The 22,746-nt window shown below is 37.9% G+C and overlaps 1 protein-coding gene across 7 annotated transcripts in view; it reads right to left on the minus strand.

The window, feature by feature from the left end:
* SIPA1L2 (signal induced proliferation associated 1 like 2) overlaps window positions 1-22,746 on the minus strand; it is a 147,589-nt gene that overhangs the window by 92,199 nt on the left and 32,644 nt on the right. For all 7 annotated transcript variants that reach the window (XM_075412202.1, XM_075412187.1, XM_075412220.1 and 4 more), the window contains exon 2: window positions 22,308-22,379. The gene's annotated coding sequence lies outside the window, so the exon portion shown is untranslated. The remainder of the gene's footprint in view (window positions 1-22,307; window positions 22,380-22,746) is intronic.

Below are 22,746 nucleotides of genomic sequence, written 5' to 3' on the forward strand. Positions count from 1 at the left end.
GTTTTCTACAGGGAGACTAAAATGACATCCAGAACACAATTTACGTGCACGCATATTATCTCTTCAGGACAGAAAGAAGTACGGCAGACTGGACGACCCTAAGACATATCCCTAGCTTAAAGTATTTAGATGTACTTATCTCTGTGCCTACAACATTTCACAGCAATTGCAGTTTCTTTGTAAATATACTTATCCTTAAAATCCTGATAATACAGAATTTTAATTCCAGTTTAACCTTTGAGAATGAAGAGTCATCAACACATAATGATACAGGTATGTCATAAACAAGATTCACCCAAAGAAATATCAGTCAGCAGATAAACATAAGTAAATTTTGTATAACACTTTATATATTCAGAATAGTTCAAGAGCTTACAAAGTAGGGAGTAAAAATCTGTTTGCATGACGTACATTTCCTCACCTAGCAGAACCTATTCAGTAAGAGTTCAGATTAGACAGAGTATGAATTATTCTGGAAGACTAAATATGTTTCATTTTCAGTTACAATACTGAAAATTGCATTGAAGCAAGCTCCACTCAAAAACAACACAAATGTCATTTTCAGTGGCCTTCTCAAGCAAGCTGGACAACCTCTGAATCCTCAGTAGAAACAGTATTGTCTACAGGGTTGGAAACCATCATATGTCCACTGATTCTTAAATTGCCCCTTCCTGCCTGAATGCATGTATTCTCATTTAAATTGGACAATCCCCATGGCAGGGACTATTTCTTTGTCCTGTTCCAACAGGATCCTCATACGATGACCTACTGTAGGGGATGCTAAATACTATGATAATCCAGTTGGTAAACAACAAGTGTACCAAGTCACTTTCAGAGGCAAAGCTTAGAAAGATAAAGACAGGACTTGGGCGCCACATTCACATCATTCAAACACACGGAAAAGGACCACCGTGTACTGACTCTAAGCAACCATCTGCATAATCCAAAAGGAAGTCAGTAGTTGCTGAATAACCTGTCACATGAAAATGAGCTTTTGACAACCAACTGTATTCATTGGGATAACGCTCAAATTCAGCATCTGCAAACTGACTAGCAGAAGATTATACAGGAAGGAGAATATTCATATTGTATATTGAGAAAGGAACATACTACATGTGTTTAATTTCAAAATAAAGTTTTTACCTTCAAGTTGTTAATGCACTTTAACAAGTTCTAAGAACGCTAAGTTTTTTAATGTAGTTCTTATAAAATACTGGCAGAAACAAAAATGTAACTCTGTGATTTAGAAAAAATAATGAAGCGTATTCCATTATTTTAAAACAATGAAAAGAACATATTCTGCCTTCGCCTAGAATTAGTCACATCAGGAATTATCTCTTTTTGTTACAATTCTAGCTCAGCACACAAAATGATTATCAAAATTCAAATGGTAAAGAGCTCTGCCCAAGAGCAGGCATACAGAAAAGCAGGGGAAAAAAAATAATCCAACCCATCCACGGAACATTAAGAAACATCTTGTCTGTTTCATTAAAACAAAGTAACACTGTAAATGCTTTTGTCCTCACAATATATAACAAATTGTAGCAATTTATAATCTATTCTATGATGTGATATAAAAATTAGAAGTAGTTAAATAACATCTTTATACTTATCAATCCACAAAAATTTAAAACTTCAGGAACAGAGGGTGATTTCTAAAAGAAAAATATGTTTAGGTAAATTTCTGACTGAGTGTGTTAGCACTGAATTTTCTAGAGATATTATCTCAAACCTTTTTTGGGATAGGTGTGTAAGGCTGTTAACACACACTGCATACAACTGCTTTTGATTATTCTGAAAAAAAAGATGAACATTGGAATTGGCGCCTCCTGGGGTATCTGAAGAAATGTTTTTTAATTAAAGGTTGATAGGAAAGAAAGTGCTAACATTTTGACTGTCATTTCACATTCAGAGGTCGAAAATTGGATGCAGGTTCAGAGGCTGCACTGAAGTTGAACATGGAGTCAAGAACTGGAAGAGGAAAAATTGTTCAGTAAGAGAGAACAAGATTGCAAGCTTCGACTTTTCAGCATCAATATGCCATGAAAATTCATAAGAGCAATTCCACTTTTTATAAGTCTACTAGAGTCAGGCCAAAAATAAAGCTTTTTCTTCCACTCAGTGAAAAGATAAAACAATAAATCTATTAAATAGCTGAGGCTGCCTATTCCACAAAGCAGGTTTCAGATTCCGACACAGTAGTGAAGAGAGCTTTTGAAACGTACAAATCCATTTTTAGCCAGAACAAGAAAGTTCTTTTATATGTTTCTATTATAACTGTTTCATAGTAAAATGCTGCTCCAGGCAGGAGCAGAGATCAAGCCTGCCACGTTCACATTGGAGAGGTCAGACTGTTTGCACTGTCCGAAGCACTTATTGGGATTCCACGGCATGAGCTCACAAACCCATACACTGGGCTTCATCTCCAGAGATCATCAAATTCCTCCAAACAGCAGAACACTTATCACAGAACAATATTAATGCTACTTCCACCAGAAATACTCTCTCCGATGCATCATGAGACACACCGCATATGGCTATTAAGGGCATCTAGCTCTTTAAAGTAGAAAGAAAGAGGCTCCTTAAAGCAAAACACACACCCAGGATATCCCTTGGTGGAAAAGATAACCAAAGAGGGTGCGTGGGTTTTAATCACAACAGCTTGAGTTTGAGGAACAAACTCCCTATTCTATTCCAAAAATTTTCTGTTTAGACAAATTACCATCAATAGGACCGTTAGCGCCCTAAGGAAACAGACATTCTAAAGGGGATTCAATGGTATAAACGGTGATGACTGTAAGTGATAGTTGAGAAAAGGCTGAACTTCTCTTCTCCTTATGTTCATGAGAAATGGGTTTGTCATCCTACAGGTCTCCATCTACTCACCTGCAGCAGACCTTGCTGGCTCAAAACAATCAGATTTTTGCATTGAAGGCGTATATACAGAATACATTTTACAAGTAACCTCTCAAAGGTCCATCAACTGTATAAAACTTCGGGTACTACAGAACATCTGGATATGACATTAATACTCAGTGACTACAAAATTACACTATTTTGTTATACATACTATTTTATCCCATTTTCTATTGTACGTAGATATTCGAGAGAAAACTGCAATGATTGAAGTAAGACTTGAGAAACTTTGCTAAACATTGATTTTATTTACATTTATCCTCATATTCCCCCCCCCCAATATCAAAGACATATTCATGTTCTTTATGAGTTGTTCTGTAGCAATGCTATCTGATGACACTCAAGTTGGTCTACCATAGGACTCCAATTTCTGTATCTATTAGAAAGGCTCAAAGTTAATTGTTCCAGCTTCTTTGGGGAAAAAAATATTATCGCAGAAAAACACTGTTATGGTGATGCTCTAGAGAATTCCTATAGACAGGCCTCACTACTGCAGGCCTGTGTCAGCAGAGGGTCACCCTACAACTCCTACCTTGTCCTGCGACCGGGCAAATGGCAAACCCACCACACAGTCTCTCCGCATTCACACAGCATCATCCAGCAATTCCTCAAACATTCTACAGCTTCCCAGTGAAATGCACAAAGGCAACGTGCTGACTCCCTTCCCTTCTTCTGCTAGGCCTATCGCATTCACCTGACATTTCCAAACACCACCTGGCACGGAACGATAAGAGTTTGGGCAACACGCACCTCTGAGGCAGCCAGCCTAGAAGCCAGTTGTTCTGTGGCTTCATGCAGCTATTACCTAGTTCTCATCAAGTGAGTATCCAAAATAGTGAGCACAGTGCTTCTCAAAATATTTCAGAGTGTGGCTCCTGTGAAAAGTCCTGTCTTTGTGCCATCCTGACCAGCAGCATTCCTCCACCATGGATGAAAACAGTCTGTAATTACTACATGCAACTGTAGGCATTGACTTACACACTAGAAACCGAGCAGCTGCAGCTAACACCGCTTTCTCTAACACTTTGCAACCTCTGGGCAAAGAGGGAATCAAAGTGAATAAATGCAGTATTAGAAGGAGAATTTGAATAATCTCACCTATCATAAAAGTTCACAACAACGAAAAAAACCTGAAAGCACATGCTCTCCCGCTAACTAATAAAGAAACATTGAACACCGCCTATGACAACAGATGAAGTGTTCAAAAACTCAAAACTTTCTAGTGTGGGGGAGATCTAAACTACTCAGTAGGAAGAGAGTGCAGGGCCACATTCTATGGAAAAAATATACTTACTAGCTTTGCTTCTTTTCTCCTGCTTTCAAGAATGTGAAACAGAAAATAAGTTCTATGCCATGTCATTTGGCAGTAGAATGGCTCTGATGGCATAGTTCTGAATTATTTTTAGTAGTAATGAAGGAAGTGGTTGATTCAAGTAAAGTATGTTTTAAAGAAAACGGAAACATTAGCCTTCATCTTCATTGTTTTTTATGGAAACTGTTTTAGTTTGCCCTTGGTTCTTTGTCAACTGGCATGAACTGCGAGCTAGCACAAACTGATAATATTAGTGGCCAGTTTTCTGAATCTTTCAAACTGAGTGAGGTGCTGCAGTTTCAGATGTCAGCAAGTAACTCCTCATGTACTTTTACATTGCTTAAAAGCTCTAAAGTATTATTTCACATCACTGCTTGTCAAGATTTTTTTTAAAGAAGTTATTTTTTGAGAACAGATTTCACTTTTTACTATCCTTTCTCTCTGAATCAAACGAGTGGAAATTCCATATAGAAAGAAAATACATTAAAACTATGGTGACCATAGTACACTTAATTCATACAGTCTTACTACAGAAAAATAATTCTGTTTTTAATTTTACAATGTAAATTGGAAAGCAGATTGCATAATATTAACAAAATACATTCAACATCCTGATAGTTACCAAATAACTTGGTAACTTGTGTCCACATGACATTTCCAAGCACATGCGATTGAGCCTGGACCACCTGGCACTGAACAACAGAGCTTGGGCAAATAAGAGCCTCTCAGAGACAGCCAACCTGTAGGCCGGTTGTTCTACGGCGTTGTAGAGTCACAGTTCTTTTTTGATGAATAAAACCTTTTCACATAATTCTAGACATAAACAGAAGAACAGTAGCTGGAGTGAGAGAGTTGCTAGCAGAATATCGTTCTTCCTTTTTTCAGCAGTCCACTCAAACTCAGCACAACTTGATAGCAATAAAAAGTCATTGCCGTCTGTTCAATGATCATTTGATATCTTATCTAGAATCAAATTGCTGTCAAGCTAAAAAACGTGTTATCAATAAGGCTTAAAAGGGCCGTAACGGAAAACAGTTTTGGTTAAAGTTTTACGTAAACTTTATGTAACACTTCCTTCCTCTCCCCCTTCAAAAAACCCCAAAACAACAACAACAACAACAAAAAAAAAACAATAAAAGAGCTTTATCATTGCTCTGCAGTTTTGCCTTTAGTTTGTTAAGTTAAAGCACATGTCAGAGAACTTTCTGGAATTGTCCTGCTGAGAAAATATGCTACATATTTTCTTTTTAAAAAGGAAGAAAATACTGGTCTTCAAAATTACAGTGTGGAAACACATCTTTCAATAACTCTGAGCCAGATGAGCAAGACTTCTTTTTACTAAACTGAAAAGAAGACTTCTCATGGTATATATGCATTTTCCAGACAAACTCATCATCATGATGGGGGTTAGGGAATGCAGATTCAATGTTATATTCCTTCCTGTTAGAGAGACATTAAACAAAACGTCGATAAGCTTTTCTGGATTCTTAGCATGACAACAATGGAGTAAGCTAGCCTTTAAAAAGCTAAAACCCTAAAAATCCTACTTCTTTGGATCCCCAGCCATGCTACTCTCCATTTTTTCTCTTTCTTTGGATTCTGAAAAAAATCTTGTGTGGGTGAGATGATAGCTACAAGCTATTACAAGTGTGCTAGCATCTTCCTAACTTTCGTGCTTTATGATTAAGGGCCAAAGGGCAAAAATTTTGGAAATAAGTCTTGCTTGAAGATGATTTACTGAAATACTCAGTAATTTAATGATCAGTATTTTACCTTTGAATAGCTCTCTGAACACACCAATAAGAAATAACACTACTAGGAAGTACAAAAAAATGTTACTGTGGTCCACTGTTGGTAAGCATGGGGAATGTTAATTATAAACTCCCATTCTTCTGGAATGCTTTGCTCTTATAGGGCCAACTTTGTTTTAACTTCTGCTTTTAAAACTCTGATTACATAACACCCCATCCAATAACTCAGACACTGAATTTTATATTTGATTTATCAAGTTCTGCTGCTTATGCAAATAAAAACGTTCAAAGAGGAGGGTATAATTAACCGATCTAAAGTGTTCACACACAGTGATAGTAATGCAGTGTTGGTACTGGAATAAACCTGACTCTGAATTTCATTATTGGCCTTGATTTAGCCCAAAGTTTCTGGTCAGCCAACAGACTGTGTATCATCCACAGAGACTGCACATTTCTGTAAGTGTGTTTTTACTTGGTGTCAGTGCATATCTCCCTCTTTTTTTGCAGCATATTTGCATTATAGAAATTACAGATTTATTTCAAAGTCCAAATCTAGAAAGGAACAATCACATTTGCTAAGTTTCTGACTCTCAGAAAGCTTGTACTAGATTATAAGAGAAACTACACATTTGACATATAACCTAACTAAATAGCATTCTTTCTCCTTCCCAATGCATACTCACCTACTTAATCAGTAAAATCCAGATTATTTTTCCCCCAAATTCAGGACATTATCAAATAAATCCTATTTTCTTTATAACCAAGAGAAATGTTTTATTCTAATCTGAACTCTGACTGCCTATTTGTCAACAAACTGTAAACTGCTTACAAAAGGTCTCAGCTATTTGTGTCAACATTATGTAGTATGACCTTTTAAGAAAAGTATGCTTATCTAGGGCAATTCATAATGTGAGTGATTTTAAAGGATTTTCTACTGAATCTGCTCAGCTAGTTTTTCTGCATTTTTAAACAAATAAATATACATGAGCATAAAAACCCCAACCAACCAAGGCAATTAAAGCTGCACTAAAGTATCCATACAATAACTTAATGTGAATTTCTACTGGCTTGAATAAAGTACGATGAGTAGTCTTTTGTAATGCAAAAGGCAATAAAATAGAAATACTCGGGCACTTACTAACCATCAATTGGGATAAATTATTTTTTGCTTAAAAAAAAAACAAAACAAAAAAACCAACCCCAAAGATATCCAGAATTTTAGTTAATACTTATGTTTCTCTGCAAGTGTATAGTTCAGTTGTTTGAATTTCTTCTAGCCAAACTGTATGGGAGCAAATTTTTGTGGATGTTCAAGGCTGCATTCCTCAATATGGACACTCACACTACAGCCTGTGCATAAAATAAGCAAAAATATTTTTGCATACAAACGCATCCATACTCTCATTAGTCTGTAAGTGCATGTTAACAATGATACTGCAAAAAAGTATATGTAAATTTTCGTACCATCTTTATAATTAAATATAATCACAAATTCACTCTCATGTCTTTATTTAGCTACTCTAAACACTGTTTTACAGGCTTAAATTGAACTAAACAGAGACTTCCTAGACTTTAGGATATTTTTAAGACTATAGCATCTAGGAGCAAAACCACCTCTTCTTCCTGGAGGTTAAGTAGCTTTCTGAAAATGCAGGCTAGATTTCTGGTCAATAGTTTTGATTTTACATGAAGCAAGACTCCCTCCCCCCTTAGCTAGAGAACCATGTTAAAATAAAAAGCTTAGGCAGCAATCTGTGACAAAACAGAGAGAGATGCAAACTTGCTAAGTAATCATCTAAAGCCACATTTAGAAAAATTAAAAGGCTACTTGCACTTCAGAAGGATTGATTAGGTGAGGCCTGCATTGGCAGTAACACAAAATTAAATTAGTAAATGGTAGCTCTGACTGCTCTGAGAAGGAGGGTGTGGGGGACACCCACTACAACTGTCCTAAGGAACCACATCATTCCACTTCAAGGAAAGTTGCACAGCTTCTTTTTCTTATTAGTCTTATTCAGGAACCCGCTCATTTTCCGTCCAAAATGCCGAGTCTTGAACGAAAAAACCCAGTGCTAAATTCTCATGAATTGCTGTTTCAGCACATAGCAGCCTTTGATCACATCGTTAACTAAGTTGTCCACATTTCACTAGAGAGATATCATTACACAAATTTGTATTTACAAAACAAATAGTATATATAGTTTTCCTTCCATTCTAAGTATTTGTTAACTTTCCATAAAAGTGATGGTGTGCATATGCATGCCGTGCTTCCCGCTTACACCAGCAATTCTTTGCCTCTCATGATGTAGCTCCCACCCGTTTTTATTCCAGAGTTTTCCTTCTAATGCAGGAGTCTTTCAGTCTCCCACCTTTATCTTGCATGTTGAAGATGCTGCGTGCTTCTCCACTTCCTCTTTTCTCTGTTTCCACACACTAGGAACCACCTGTTCAGCAAACCATATCCAATTCATGCAACATTTTCCTCCTCAATCCATACGTATATCACCCTCCTTTCAAAGAGCACAAGCCAGATAGTTTACGTGTGTTAGGACCATGACTCCCTTTGGTCGGGAATGAGAGTCTTCACAGATAACAGCTATTCAGGCATAGCTATTCAGAACTTAAATAAGCCAACAAGGTAAATTAAGATGCCAGGCAAAGTTAGGATGCTAATGGTTGTCACCAACCATTTATTTAATTTGCAGGCAATTACAGAGATGGCAAAAGCTAGCGACTTTGCTAATCACCAGCAAAAAGCTCCCACAGGTCCACGCTATTTTCTTTCTGTTTTCCACTCCAATCAATTGGTTTCTACTCACTGTTGCCTAAAACCACCCTGGAAATCTCAGAATTAATTCCACTCCTTGTTCAAAATCATCTGTTATCAAGAAGTGATTTATCTGTTCCTGGCAAGTTCAGTCTCCTATAACATATTGAAACATAAAGAAACATCCTACATCTTTGTCCTCCCCCAAGCCCATTTCTTCCTCTTCTATAAATATCCCTTTCCTTGTCCTTTCCAAGGTCTACTACCCCGACAAAAGTCCAGCTTTCCAACATAGCTTTTAAGTTCAGCTGACTTTAAAGGCATGTCTCTGTTTTAGCCTTCTTATCTAGAAATATTCACCTCAGGTTCTATTTCATTCTGCAGTTTTAGTATTAATTTCCTCACTGAACACTTTGTCCTTTTTGATGTCACTACTGTTCCTCTAGTGCCACTTCCTTTATCTCAATATTTTTTCCTTCCTATTAATCTCTTTCTAAAGTATTATTCATCGGTCCTGTCTATTCTACCAAGATACATCTTTGTGGTATCCAAGACAGTCAGATTAGACACTGTATGACATTACTAGCACCAGTTACCTTACTTTCCTTTATCCTTCTTTCCAGGAGAGTAAAGAAGCTATGGGACTTTTTAAAATGTCCATTATGCTGTAAGACTATTTAAATGTTGCTTCTGTTCCTCGGAATAAGAAAGGTCTGTACCTATGCTCAACAGTCAATACCATGCCTTGCCCTTACACGCTAATCCACCCATCCATCCACCTCCTGTCAAAATCAAGGCAAAACAAATACGTACTTCAACGTGTCCTTAAAGTCAGCAAGTGATCTACATCAAACCATAGCCTAGAGAGAATTCCAAGGAAAAAAGCTCCTCAGAGGACACTCTACCAGCAACCCTTCTTCATTTACAAAAACTGAGAAGCCTAGGGAGAAAATGAGTAAACACAAATAAGATCTTAAAGATCACAAATGACACATTTTTAGTATCGATAAAATGAGACATTAATACAGAAAACAATGTATAGTAGCCCTGTGGTACCACATCATAGGTTTTTTTTTTAACTAGAATTAGTTTTCAAAAAAATCTATTTCACTTTTCAGTTATTCTTTTTAGAGGAAATAACAGAAATATTTAGCTTTTCCTTTTAAAAAATAATTCTAATTAAATACTTCAGAAACTGATTAAAGCTACTTGAAAGTATTCAAATAATCTTTGAGTTTAAACACCAAGAATACTATGTAAAAACCTCAAAGATGCATATCGAAGCCACAAAATAATTTGAACAAATGGAAAATGTATGAAGAAAAATAATTATAACATCTGTATCAAGACTATAACTGAAATAACTGTTCTTGATCAAAGTACTTTATAAATGCAAAAACTCATCTTGAAGGTGAAACGGGAATGCTACATTATTTTGCCTCATAAAATGAGGAATGTGTTAACTGGAATTAGTTTTTTCTTTCTAAGACACTTCAGAAATATCTTTTAATAATGAAGACTAGACTTCGCATTCCGATCAAAACAATTCTTCCACTGATTAAATGAAAGAAGGGCGCTCTCTATGCTTACTAATAAAACTCTTCATGAAAGAAATAAAGGCTGATCGACTCACGAGTCAATCAGTCCTTCCATTCTAATAATCACTGGGGAAGTCCTAGAATATTTGAAACTAAGCCAAATATTATTCCTTGCCAACCAAGGCCAGTTAGTTAGAACTAACAGAATTAGTCACAGCAAGAGGTAGCAGAACAACTTGTTAGTCTTTGCAGAAAATTAAAAGCAAATCTGTAGTCACATTTCTCAGGTAAAACACTGACCCTTCCCCATTTGCGTAGCTTGAGTCTCTCCCCCCATTTTCAGATGAAAATGTCTCTCCTATTTGAATGGACTCAGTCTAGGATCAACTGCACAAAAGAGGTGAGCTTGCTGTGTCCAGGAACAACTCCAGAAAGAATTTTAAAAGTGAATAGTTCTTTACCGCTGTCTTTTCTCCAGGAACGTAATTTCCTCCCACGTCTGTTCCAGCAGTCACATTATGGCTGCTGCAAGGCCATGCACTTGGTCAGCCATACCTGTCAGCTCATCTGGAGGAAAAGTAATGAGTCCTTCTAATTACTTCCCAACTACTTAAGAAACTAAAATCAGTTGGTTAACTTTTTAAAAAATACATCAGTAGTTTAATATTGTCTTAAAGCATTATTAGAACTGACGTTCTAGTTTAACAAAAGCAATTAGAAGCTGCAAAAAAATAAAGCGGTCACCTTAATGCAACCGTTCTTTTCATATTTGGTGCTCAAACAAGTTATAAACTTGAATGAGTATTAGGTCAATCTCTTAATTTTTAATAAATTTTAATAAAACTAGCTTTTAAAGCAGGCATCAGCAGCAACATTTGTAACTGTTACAAAAAAATGCATATTATTAAACAAGCACACAAAAATTTAACATAATTTACTGATATACAATTAATTGTTCCTACAACCACAATAGCTGTATTAGAATGAGACAGAATTCAATACACCACGCAAACTGCTTTGCACATTTAAAAAGTTGGATAAAACTACTATAGTAGCATATTGTCCTTAAGCTAAACAAGAGAGGCATTATTTCCATTGAACTCTATAGAACCCCAGTGACACTGTGAGGTGACTGGGGAAGCAGTACACATTAACATAAAAATTCTGAGCCTACTGGAGAAAAGCAGCTTTGTGGAAAACTGTAAAAGTGAAGCACAAATACAGAAAAAATTATCCAGAGCGGCTACACAGTACAGCACAGTAAACACCTTCCTACCCTGAAATACTCTGAGAAAGAACTGAATTTCAGTTTGTTTTCTGATAGTGGTGTTTGTGTTGATTTTTGCATTGTTTGGGTTTTTTTGATGTGGGTTTTTTTTTGGGGGAGGGGAATCTTTGTTTTTTATTTTTAGGAAAAAGTTATTTTATTAATTTAAAAATGAGTACAGCCTGTCCAATATACAGCTTGTTTTCTAAGCAACATTTATAAAACTGTGTATTCCTGCTGTGTTGCAGTATCACTTAGACTGCAGTACAAAGTAAGTTCTCACTTCTGGGTTTAATACAGGGACTTAAATCTTATTGCAACGAGGCTACAAAATGGAACCTCAACAATCAACACACTAGTGAAATCCCGAAACTACTGAGCATCTGGCTACTCTGAGGCAAGGAGGCATCCAGAGGAAAGTTTGCAGATCTCCACTTCATCCTCACCAAATGCAGAAAGACTTAGAAACCAAATTATTCACGTAACGGGGCGGGGGGGAAATCTTCCCAGTTCTAGCTGTCATCAACATCTAATAATTGTAGACAAGGCAGCGGAAGCAGATCCTGAGTCTGGGCAACGGACGTGCAGGCAGTACTTCTCTGGAAATGTTTGCTTCCAGAGAAGGAATGAATACCACTTGGCAGACCACATATGTGGTCAATCGAAAGAGTTTTTTTAAACATGAATCAGTATCAAAACCAGATGTCTACCGATTCAGTTAGTGACTAGATTTGATAACAACTGAATAAAGAAGGTTGCATGTATGTTACAGAACAAATTAAGTGTGAACGCTACACTGCAAAGCTGCATCCATCAGATAGGTACAGACACTTCTGTCCGGCCTTTGTAAGGGCATTTTTCGTAAGGGAGCACAGGAACTAAAAGTGCTCAGACAGAAACGACGACCCACCCCCAATCCGCCATACAGATAGCCTTCGTAGGAGGTACGGGATACCAGTGAGGCCTCCTTCCACGCTATGGGATAGGGTCATTTTACAACATTATGTAATTTAAACATAAATAGAGAAACATCTGTTTAAACTGTGCTTAGCTTTACTTCTGCTACCTAGTGAAGAAAACACAAGTAAAAACTAGTGGAGTAAAATCTTCACTGAGCAGTAGGCCAAACACAGCTGGGCAGTCGCCAGGCTGAATACTTCAGGGAAATGTACCACGCAAAAAGGACAGAGCAGCAAGGAGGAAACACCTGAATCAAAATAAAGAGGGTTGCTGACTGCATGCAAATCCGGGGTTGCAAGGAGACACTAAGTATATTCTGGTCAAAGCTGACACTTAGAAGTCAGTAAGAGCAATAAAAAAAAAAAAAATCTGTCAGAAAACTTCAGTTATATGTTAACAGTCCAGGCATGGAGTTGGGAACAGGAGGGAAAATGAGGAAGAAGTCAATTAACTATAAAGAGAACTGCTAGAGAAAATATTTTTTAACAGGACTAGACAATTAAATTAAGCACTACCAATTAACTCTAATTAAAATTACAATTTCTGTACCAGTGTTTCTCTCTACCTCTAAGTCTATACAACAGCCAAAACAAATCAGTGCTGCAGTCCTTCAGCTCCCTGTGGCCTGAGCAAGACTGGATTCCCTGATCCCTCAGGTTAGGAAGCATATAAACACATCTGCCTAAAACACGCACCAGATATAAATGCACACACCAGTAGGGCCAGGAGCTCTGCATGTGCCAGCTGAGCTCAGTTCTTCAGCAACTATGAGGATCATATGCATATAACCTTGTGACTGAACAGAAACCAAAGGAAAAGCAGCCGTTGGACAATACTTTTATTATTTTAGGGAAGGGATAAAAGACAGGGGAGTGTACTGCATTAGTGGGTGAAACAAAGAGAAGGAAAGAGCATGGGAAAGCTCCAGAAAAGGGAGCATGTGGGCAATGAGGGGCACACCATTGAACACCTATCCTAATAGAATACACCGTATCACCAGCGCCTCATCACCCATCCATTGAGCTTATGGCCAACATGGGTGAGGATTAGTATGAGGGATTGATTTTTCAGGCAAAAGAAATAAAAAGAAATTCAGTTTAGTCAAGATTTATTCATATTTCACTCAGCGATATTTATAGATTAAAAACCCCCTAATTTCAAATCAACCAGATGAGTGAAGCATTAATACTACATCATTCACTTCAGCGGGATATCCACAAAGAAGGGAGACAAGATATAATGGAGGTTTTACCGGGGTGGAACTCTCATTTTATCCCAATACTCCAAGACACCATTATTTCTGATCATGCTCTACACAAAGGTCTATACCTCATGTGACCCTGAACAAAACACCGTATGTCCATCCAGAATATCTTTGATTATGTTTCTACAAGATCCTTCTAAAATAGTTACTTCTATTCATTCTTATTTTAAAACTAACTTTAAAGTTTTAATCCCAAACTAAAGGGAAGATTTTAAATTTTCTGGATGGTTACTTTAAAAGTTTAGAAACTAACAAACTATATCTCTGCAAAAAGCTATTACATGTACCCTGCATCACAGCAGCACCAAAATACTCCCTAAGTTTTCAATTTTTGCTTCAGAAACAGAGTCACAGGTATAACGTCGCTGGCCCTATGCTTTCTGCAGACTTGCAGCTGTTCCACTGGTAATTGTCATGCTGCTCCTCCGCCGTGAATGTATCTGATTTCACATTGTGCTTTAGTTCACTTTTGTCAAGCCAGGAAACCTGAAGCTTCCAACAATGAAATCATGACTTCAGTATACAGTTCTAGAAGCCATGCACACAACACCTCGTAGTAAGCCACACGCACTTAACACAATGGAGAATTCTATTTTAGTTTCCTGTGTGAGCTAAATAACAAAAATCTACAAGGGCAACAGGAATATAAACACGGAAGTTGAAGACAAAATAATTTCATACAACACACTTGCCAGCTACAACATATTCTCAGTGTGCAGTCTGCCAATTTTTACATTTTCACAGTTACTTCTTTACAGAGACACTCTGCTAACCCCAAGAGAAGACAAGAAAGAAAGCAAGCTTAAGTTAAAAAGTAGTGTTTATTTTAACTTTTCAGCTACTTCATTTCATTACCTTGATACAAAATATCAATCCCAACAACTGATTATAGTGGTAATAATACTATGACAGAAAGAGCTTCCTTTCTACCTCGCCCAGTAACACCACACCTCTGTAACTTAAAATCTATCACAGTGGCATACACTAAACTTTTTGAGAAAAACAAAGTATTTCAAACACTTAGTTCTCTTGTGTAGTTTAAGAGCGCTCTTTCAAAGCCAAACTATAACAAATACAAAGTGAGAGAGATGCAAGATTACCTGGCTAAATCTAAAAGTGCCGTAAATGCTGACTGCCCGGGAGACCAAGTTAGCTGAAATGCATACAGCTGTCATACGATCCACACTCTTCCTCCGCAGACAAAGCTACCAACTGCCAAATGTAATCTAATAATTAGCATACGTAAAGCAAAAGGGCTAGACTATGACATCAGTTATCTGCTCCTTAGAAAATAGTTTTGAATTCAACCTGCAGCCCACTCTGACCTTCAAAACTCTAAAAAAAGCTTGCCAAAGAGAACAAAACAGGAAAAAACAAAGAAATCTATTTACAGGTGTATGCTAAATTATAAAATGGGCAGGAAGATATTTCTAAACATTCTCTTCTTCAAAAACAAAAGAAAAAGTCCTACTTTAGGGAAAGATGAAAACAGTCAAAAATCAGTCACATTCTTTGTATTTAGCTTCTAATCATGATACGAGAGAAACATTCATCACTAAGTACAAGAAATTACAGAAATATCTGTGAATAGTGCTTTGGAGCCAACCAAAAAATAAAGGCAAAGCAGAAACAGGCAGTCTATCTGGTCTGTCAGTCTGCCAAGTCACCCAAACATAATTAGCTGTTATCATCATTAACAATAATGAAGATCACTTTTCTATAATCTCCAAGAGACAAACAACAAAAGCAGGGATGTCAGTCCATAAATGGCTGAACTCCTCCTTTCTTCTAAGGAGACAGTCAGTGTAAATGCTTAACAAAAAGTACATGAAATGGAAGCGTGTGTTCCTGCCCCTCTTAGAAATAACCACTTCAAAAAAATGTTTACAAATTAAGTTTATATTTTGGAGAAAACTTTGTTGCTGCAGCGGTCTTTGATCCTCAGCATTTGTTCGCATGGAGCCCTGCCCTTCCTGAAGCTGTCCAGAGCAGTGAATTTCACAGGTCTTAAAGACAACAGAGAAATCTCCAGAAATTTCAAGAAGAAAATATTCCTGTTTACTTTTTTTTTTTTTTTTAAAGTACCATTCCTTTCCATCCGGACCACTTTCTCCCATCTGCAGTAAGATGGAAGAGAAAAACTATATACAAGCAGACACTAGATGAAGTGGAGCATCTGGGAAAACTTTGTATTCCTCCTCCCCCCTCGCACCCAGGCTGCCAGGCACGACAGAGCACACGCTCCGCTCAGGAGGAGGAATTTGCCGAGGCAGCAAAGAAGGTTACCAGGCTAAATGACAAGAGTGAAGTGGCAAGACAAAGAACAAACTGCAAAGAGTCTCGCAGGTAAGAACTACCAAGTATTGTCCACAGCAAAGGAATAACTTTTTAGAGGACTAACAGAGAGAAATAGAGCACTTGTGAGATTTCTGGTTTTGCAACTAGATGCTTCCTCGCCTCCTGCCCCCTGCTCTCCCCCCATCTTTGCAAACAGACAGGGCTCAGAGTGTGCTGGGTTAATAAACAGACCAGGTCAGCCTGCAAGAGATTATTTTAAGCTGTCTGCATTTTTTAGATAGGAGTGGATGTGACAGGCTACCCAAGAGAAGACCAAATATAAAAAGAGGTTGTCTGTATCATATTATCGATATTTTAAGACTAAAATCTACTTTAAAACTTTGACATTCCATAGACAGGGTAAAAATACTACAGTATAACAGTTTCAGAAAAGTCACAGCACTCTTCTAGACAACCCATTTTGATCCTGAAAAATGCTTCCAAAACGTCATTAAATTCTTCCCCTCTAATGAACTGAGCCTGAACAAAAATTCTGATGTCCTTTACCCTGCTACCCAAGCTCGCTAACCAAGGAATAAAAGTCCTGAAGATTTTCCCTACAACTTGATTAAGAAAAAGCTGTGAGTGACCTTGACTTCATCTTTTTAATTCATGGAATTTATCAATACCTTGTACCTTTTTTCTGCTTGGAAAAATACACATCAATTTCTCCCGTTTTCCTACTAATTTTCTCAGAATCACAGAGACTGACTGAATAGTTGAAGTTGGAAGGAACCACCGGAGATTATCTAGCCCAAGCCCCCTGGCTCTAGCTGGGTCAGATAGATTGGCTGCTCATGGCCACGTGCGGTCAGGTTTCAGTATCTTCAAGGATGGAGAAACCACAACCTCTCCTGGAAGCCTGTTCCAGTGCCTGACTTACCCTTACAGCAGAAGTCTTATGTTTCATGTATTTCATTTTATGCCCACTGCCTCTTGTCCTGTCACTTGGCACCACCCTCTTTACACCTTCCCTTCAAGTATTTATACTTTGATGGGATCCCCTTGAGCCTTCTCTAAATCAAACAGTCCCAGCTCACTCAGCCTTTCTTTCCTCGTATGAGATGCTTCAGTCCCTTACCGTTCTTTAGGGCCTGCACTGGATGCTTCCCAGTATGTCAGTATCTCTCTTGTACTGGGAAACCTAGAACTGGACACAGTATTCCAGTGTGGCCTCACCAGTGCTGAGGGGTAGGGCCACCTCCCTCTACCTGCTGGCAACACTCTTCCTCTTACAGCCTAGAACACCATTAGCCTTCTTTACCTACAGATTGCTGGCTCGTGTTCAACTTGCTGTCCACCCAAATCTCCAGGTCCTTTTCTGCAGTGGTGCTTTCCAGATGGTTGACCTTCAGTATGTACTGGTTCATGGGGTTATTTCTTCCCAGCGGCAGGACTTGGCATTCTCCTTCCTTGAACTAGGGAGGTTCTTCTCTGCCCATTTCTCCAGCCTGTCAAGGTCCCTCTGAATAGCAGCCCAACCATCTGAGATATCACCCACTCCTCCCAGTTTTGTATCATCAGCGAACTTGCTGAGGGTGCACAGTCCCATCACCTGTATCACTAAGACATTAAACTGTATTGAACCCAGTATCAGTCCCTAGGGTACACCATTAGTAACTGGCCTCCCACTCGACACTGTGCTGCTGATCACAACCCTCTGAGCATGGCAGTCCAGCCAATTTCCAGCCTGTCTCGCTGTTAATTTATCAAGGCCATTTCCCCTCACCCACCAAGCCAGCCATCTTATCATAGAAGGCTATCAGGTGGTTTGAGCAGGATTTTCCCTTTTTAAATCCATGCTCACTACTCCCAGTCGCATTCTTGTCCTTCATGCATCTGGAAATACCTTCCAGGATTACTTGCTCTGTCACTTTCACAGGGACAGGCAAAGCTGATCCACCCCTACTCCCCCAGATCCTTCATGGACATGTGCTTTCTCAGGAACTTCTGCAAATTGCCATGACCTTTTGAAGAAAATCAAGGGTGCCCTCACACTGACATCAGTCAGCTCCCTCAGCATTCATGGGTGCATCCTATCAAGTCCCATGGACCTCTTTACACTCAGTTCATTTAAATATTCCTGAATTTAATCCTCTTCCACTGAGGGTAAATATTCCTTGCTCCACACTTTCCTGAAGGCTGGTCTTACAAGTGAAGACTGAGGTGAAAAGTGCATTGAGTATTTCAGCCTTTTCTGTGTTCTTTGTCAGCAGATCCCCTACCCCATTCATCAGCGGGCTCACATTTTCCCTAACATTCCTTCTGCTTATGTACTTGCAGCAGGTTTTTTGTTGCCATTCACATCCTTCACCAGTTTAATTCCAGAAGGGTTTTGACTCTCCCTGAACCACTTTAAAATTCTTGGGTTTTTTTTCTCATTCTCATCTTTCCCATTCTGTTACCCGTTCTGTTTCTCCAATTTTCTCCAAGTAGTCTCTCCTTCACACATGCATAACTTTTTTCCAACTTTCACACTCCTCCTGCACAGTCCTGGTACCAACCTAAAACAAGCTTAGAGGATGTTTTTGACCCATTCTTCAGTTTATCTTCAAAAGTATTTGCACTAATTCTTCGTTATTTCAAATATTTCATTAGAGATCTTTTTCTGCATGAGCCAGAAACAAAGGACTTCAATTAAGATAATTTATTGTAATCTTTCACTTTGTATAAAAGAACAATACACAATTCATTTTACTGAAATAAACTAGATTATATGAATTAAGTGACCAAGACGGTGTGCATCCCTTCCCCCCTCCTCCCGACAGCTTGCTTTCAATTGTTTTTATTTGGTTATTAGGGTGTTTGTTGTTTCTTCTTACATCTTTTTAGCACGCACCAGTGGTGTCAGCCTCTTCTTCAAAGCTAAAATACATACTGCATTTGCTGAGGGCTAGGGAAAGAAGGTTTTATGCTAAGTTCTCCCCCCCCTTTTTTTTTTTTAGATAGCCATTTCTTTCCCTTCTAAGACTCCTCACTGTCCAGCTCTTGGCCCTAGCCCTCTTCAAAACAGCTAGCACAAAACACAAATTAGTAAGCTCTTCCATTTTATTAACTGCACATTAATCCACCTTGACTTCTGTTTTTGGTGAACCTCACTAATAACGCATGCCTTCACAAGCGGTCAACCAGTGCTTCCTACTGCTATCTCTTTATTATTCAGAGTGATACAACATTTGAATGGGTGAGAGTCCTACTAATTTCCAAACTTCAGTAAGCTGAAAGGACAGATCTAGCCAACCTAATAAACCATCCCAGAATCACATTATTTTGACACAAGTGTTTTAGCAGAATACATGGAACAAAACCAATCAAACAAACAAAAAAAAATTAATGCCTATTTAGTTCATGGATGAGCAAACCACAAAATTCTTCTTCCAGCTGTATACAGCAATATTCTTTGTGTTATATACCTTGCAAATTATGAAAGAAAAACGATGCACCTCGTTAATGTATCAGCACATGCAAGAGTAGACATCTGTAATCCTCACTCTTTTTACAGCATTATTATATTACATTTACTATTTCTTTGAACCACAGAAAGAGAGCAAAGGAGAAATACAAATTTCATTTTTCAGCTTCTTCCAGATTTCTTTAAAGAACGACTGAGTTTTGGGTAACTATACAGCCAAAAGATAAAGCAAATGCAACACTAGCAGTGATTATCATACATTGGTAAATTCTAGTTTACTACATAATTAGCATTATTCAAATGCAGATATTCTTGACAACATGTAATACAAAATATGTTACAATACTGTCCTCTCAGTCTGACTATTTCTGAAGCAAAACACACTGTTTATACGAAAAGCAGTAGGTAAGATTTTCAGAAGTATGTTCTATACTGCCATTAATAGAGCAGAGCTTCATCAGGCTCAGCAACACAGGAGTCTGGTGATCTTATTTCATATTACAGAACAGACTGTTTATTGAAAAATGGAGTCTTAGATGAGCAGGGGAAAGAAACTATTAAGTTGATGTGAGCAAAGGAAGCCACTTAAAACCCGATAAACGACAACGTGTAGCTATTGAGCATCCACCTACTTTAACTGCTGTAGCGTGCAGAGAGCAGGGGGCCTCAGGAGGCTGGACAGTAAGTTCAATTTTGTTTCTTGCATCAAAGCATAAGCCAACCATGCCAAACCATTGGCAAGGAAGGTCAATTATTCAGACTCTCCTAAATCTATGGTTCTTCGAATAGATTGACAAAACTGTACAGAATCCAGAAGCAGTTATCTTCCTTCGTACAAATCACCGTATACATACATTTAATTAAAATGAAATTTTTTTAAAAAATCAATCCTTCTTTCAGATTCTTTGGTTTTCTAGTGGAAACAATATGTAGTTGGAAATGAAAGTTAGACATTTTACTGGTGTAATCAATACGACATGGTCATAAAACTACTACACTGGGGAAAAAAGTACCAACTGCACTTGCATGTAGAGTATTATAAAGTATAAGGCAAAAAACTATCTTCAAGGCTGCATTTGGAAGACCTGGAATATTCTGGAAGGGCAGTCCTGTCCTGTACCTTCAATGGGCACGGGTACTTCACAAGCAGCTTCTGTTAGAAATTCCGCCACCTCTCTTCTCTGTCTCCCCAGTTTGGCTGGCCTCCCCAGTCAGATATCTCCTCTGTGCTGTCGATGTCCGTGCTGGGAACTGCAGGACTGTACCTGGCTTGGTCAGAGGGAAAACTATTGCCTCACACCACATGCAGCCTCGTCAGAAGAGCTGGCCACCAGCATGGACATTATATACTTGAACACTAGCTTTTCCAAGCTTAGTCTGTCTACTGGCAAACATAGCTTAGTGATAAACTTACAAATAAAAGACTTTGGGACAGTTCCATAAAAAGACAGACAGAAATAGTTTCCAGTTTTATTTTCCTGCCCCAAAATAGGAATATTTTAGAGAAAAAAGAAAGGATCATGCAAAATAAGTTTTTGTCAGAAAACAGAAGTTTCTTTAAGTTTTTTCTAACCAGCTTCTGTAATGATCTTTTACATTCTTATACATCATTGCTTTACTTTTAAGTTAGTTTTGTTCAAACAGTTTGTAAAAGATTGAAAGTTTTTCACCTGTATCACAAGCTACTAAGCATAATTCCAAAACTCATATGATACTCCATTGTCCAAACAATAGTTACAGCACATATTTACCATGTCTGACAGTGGCCAGGTTACCAGATATATTAACTGAAGAACTCTTTTTACGGCAGATTTCTCTCTAGATTAAAGTATTTTTGGTGAACCCATGGAGTGAAAATAGAATGAATGAATCTGATCAACTTTTTCAAGTTTGTATTGAAATACTTCCCAAATGTTTGCATGTTGTTGCAAGTAAATAATCTATCCATAAATCCCCAAAAACAGGTTTTATTCAGAAGCAAGCATGCACACACACACAGACGGGAAGGTGTTCATCCCCCAATAAATTATTTACTTCTTCACTGTGCTGCAGGGAGCATGCCTTCATTAGACGACAGATTGTGTTCAGCCAACATAAAGTATTTCTAAACCTGAGCCATACGCTAGAACTATAAAGCAATCCAGTTGGACTAGATCAGGAGTTTGCGGAATTAGAAGCTATAGGAGTATCCTGGTCTGCTTCCAAAACCAGGACAATGAGGATGACTGCATCTCTTAATTCCTGTTGCAGAAAATATCAAGATTTCATTATTTTTGGCAACTGTAGGGTCATAATTTTCTACAAGCTGCCTAATTAGCCCTTACAAAGGACACTCTTTTGGGGTATTATGCTAGTGTCTATTTCTAGTCATATTAGCACTTTTCCAGAGACAGACCATGCTAAGAATTTACAAATCACCAAAATTATGATTTTATTTTTGGCTTATCCAATACATTAAGGAAAGCAATTATCCTCCTGTATAACAGCTGTATAATAAGCGTTACCTCAAAGTGATTGTACCATATGCTTCAATATTAATGAAAGGCAATCTGCCAAGTTACAGATGTCAAAAAAGACTGAAGTTCACCTGTATGCTGAGCCATATAAATGATTCTCTTATCTCAAGCATTTTAACAAACCCGTATCCCAAAGACATTCAGTTTGTGAGATGTCAAACATCAACAAAGACAGTACTACAGCTGCCATTTTATTTAAAAGGTAGGGCAATACTACAAATAAATACACTAAAAACATATTTGTCACTGGTTAGAAATTATGCTTACCTTTGGCTAGAAGGACTCCCAAAGGATGCCAACTTGGGTCACTTTTTTCTGATATCAATAAAATGGAGATACCTGCAAGTCATATGAGAAAGGGTTTGAGTTTTTTTATTTTTAGGCAAACATGTCCACTTACGATACGAAGGCTTAAGTAAAAACAATAATCTTCAATGAACACTCGGGTAAAATGAGAAGCTACGAATTTATACATGAAAATAAAATATCAAGAACAACTCAATGGCTTTAAAATTCAGCATAGCATAACACATACCACGTGTATGTGTTGCAACAGAGAATTTAAGCTGTTATCTGTGTAGGTTCCTGGCAGTAACTGGAAAACAAGCTTTGCTAGGGGAAGAGGTCATCAACCAGTAGCAGCTGAACCATCAGACTGCTTTAATACGGCTCTGCTTCGAAGGTCATGATAAAGGGTCTACAGCTA

This window comes from Opisthocomus hoazin, chromosome 2, assembly GCF_030867145.1.
Source record: "Opisthocomus hoazin isolate bOpiHoa1 chromosome 2, bOpiHoa1.hap1, whole genome shotgun sequence".
NCBI classification, from domain to species: Eukaryota; Metazoa; Chordata; class Aves; order Opisthocomiformes; family Opisthocomidae; genus Opisthocomus; species Opisthocomus hoazin.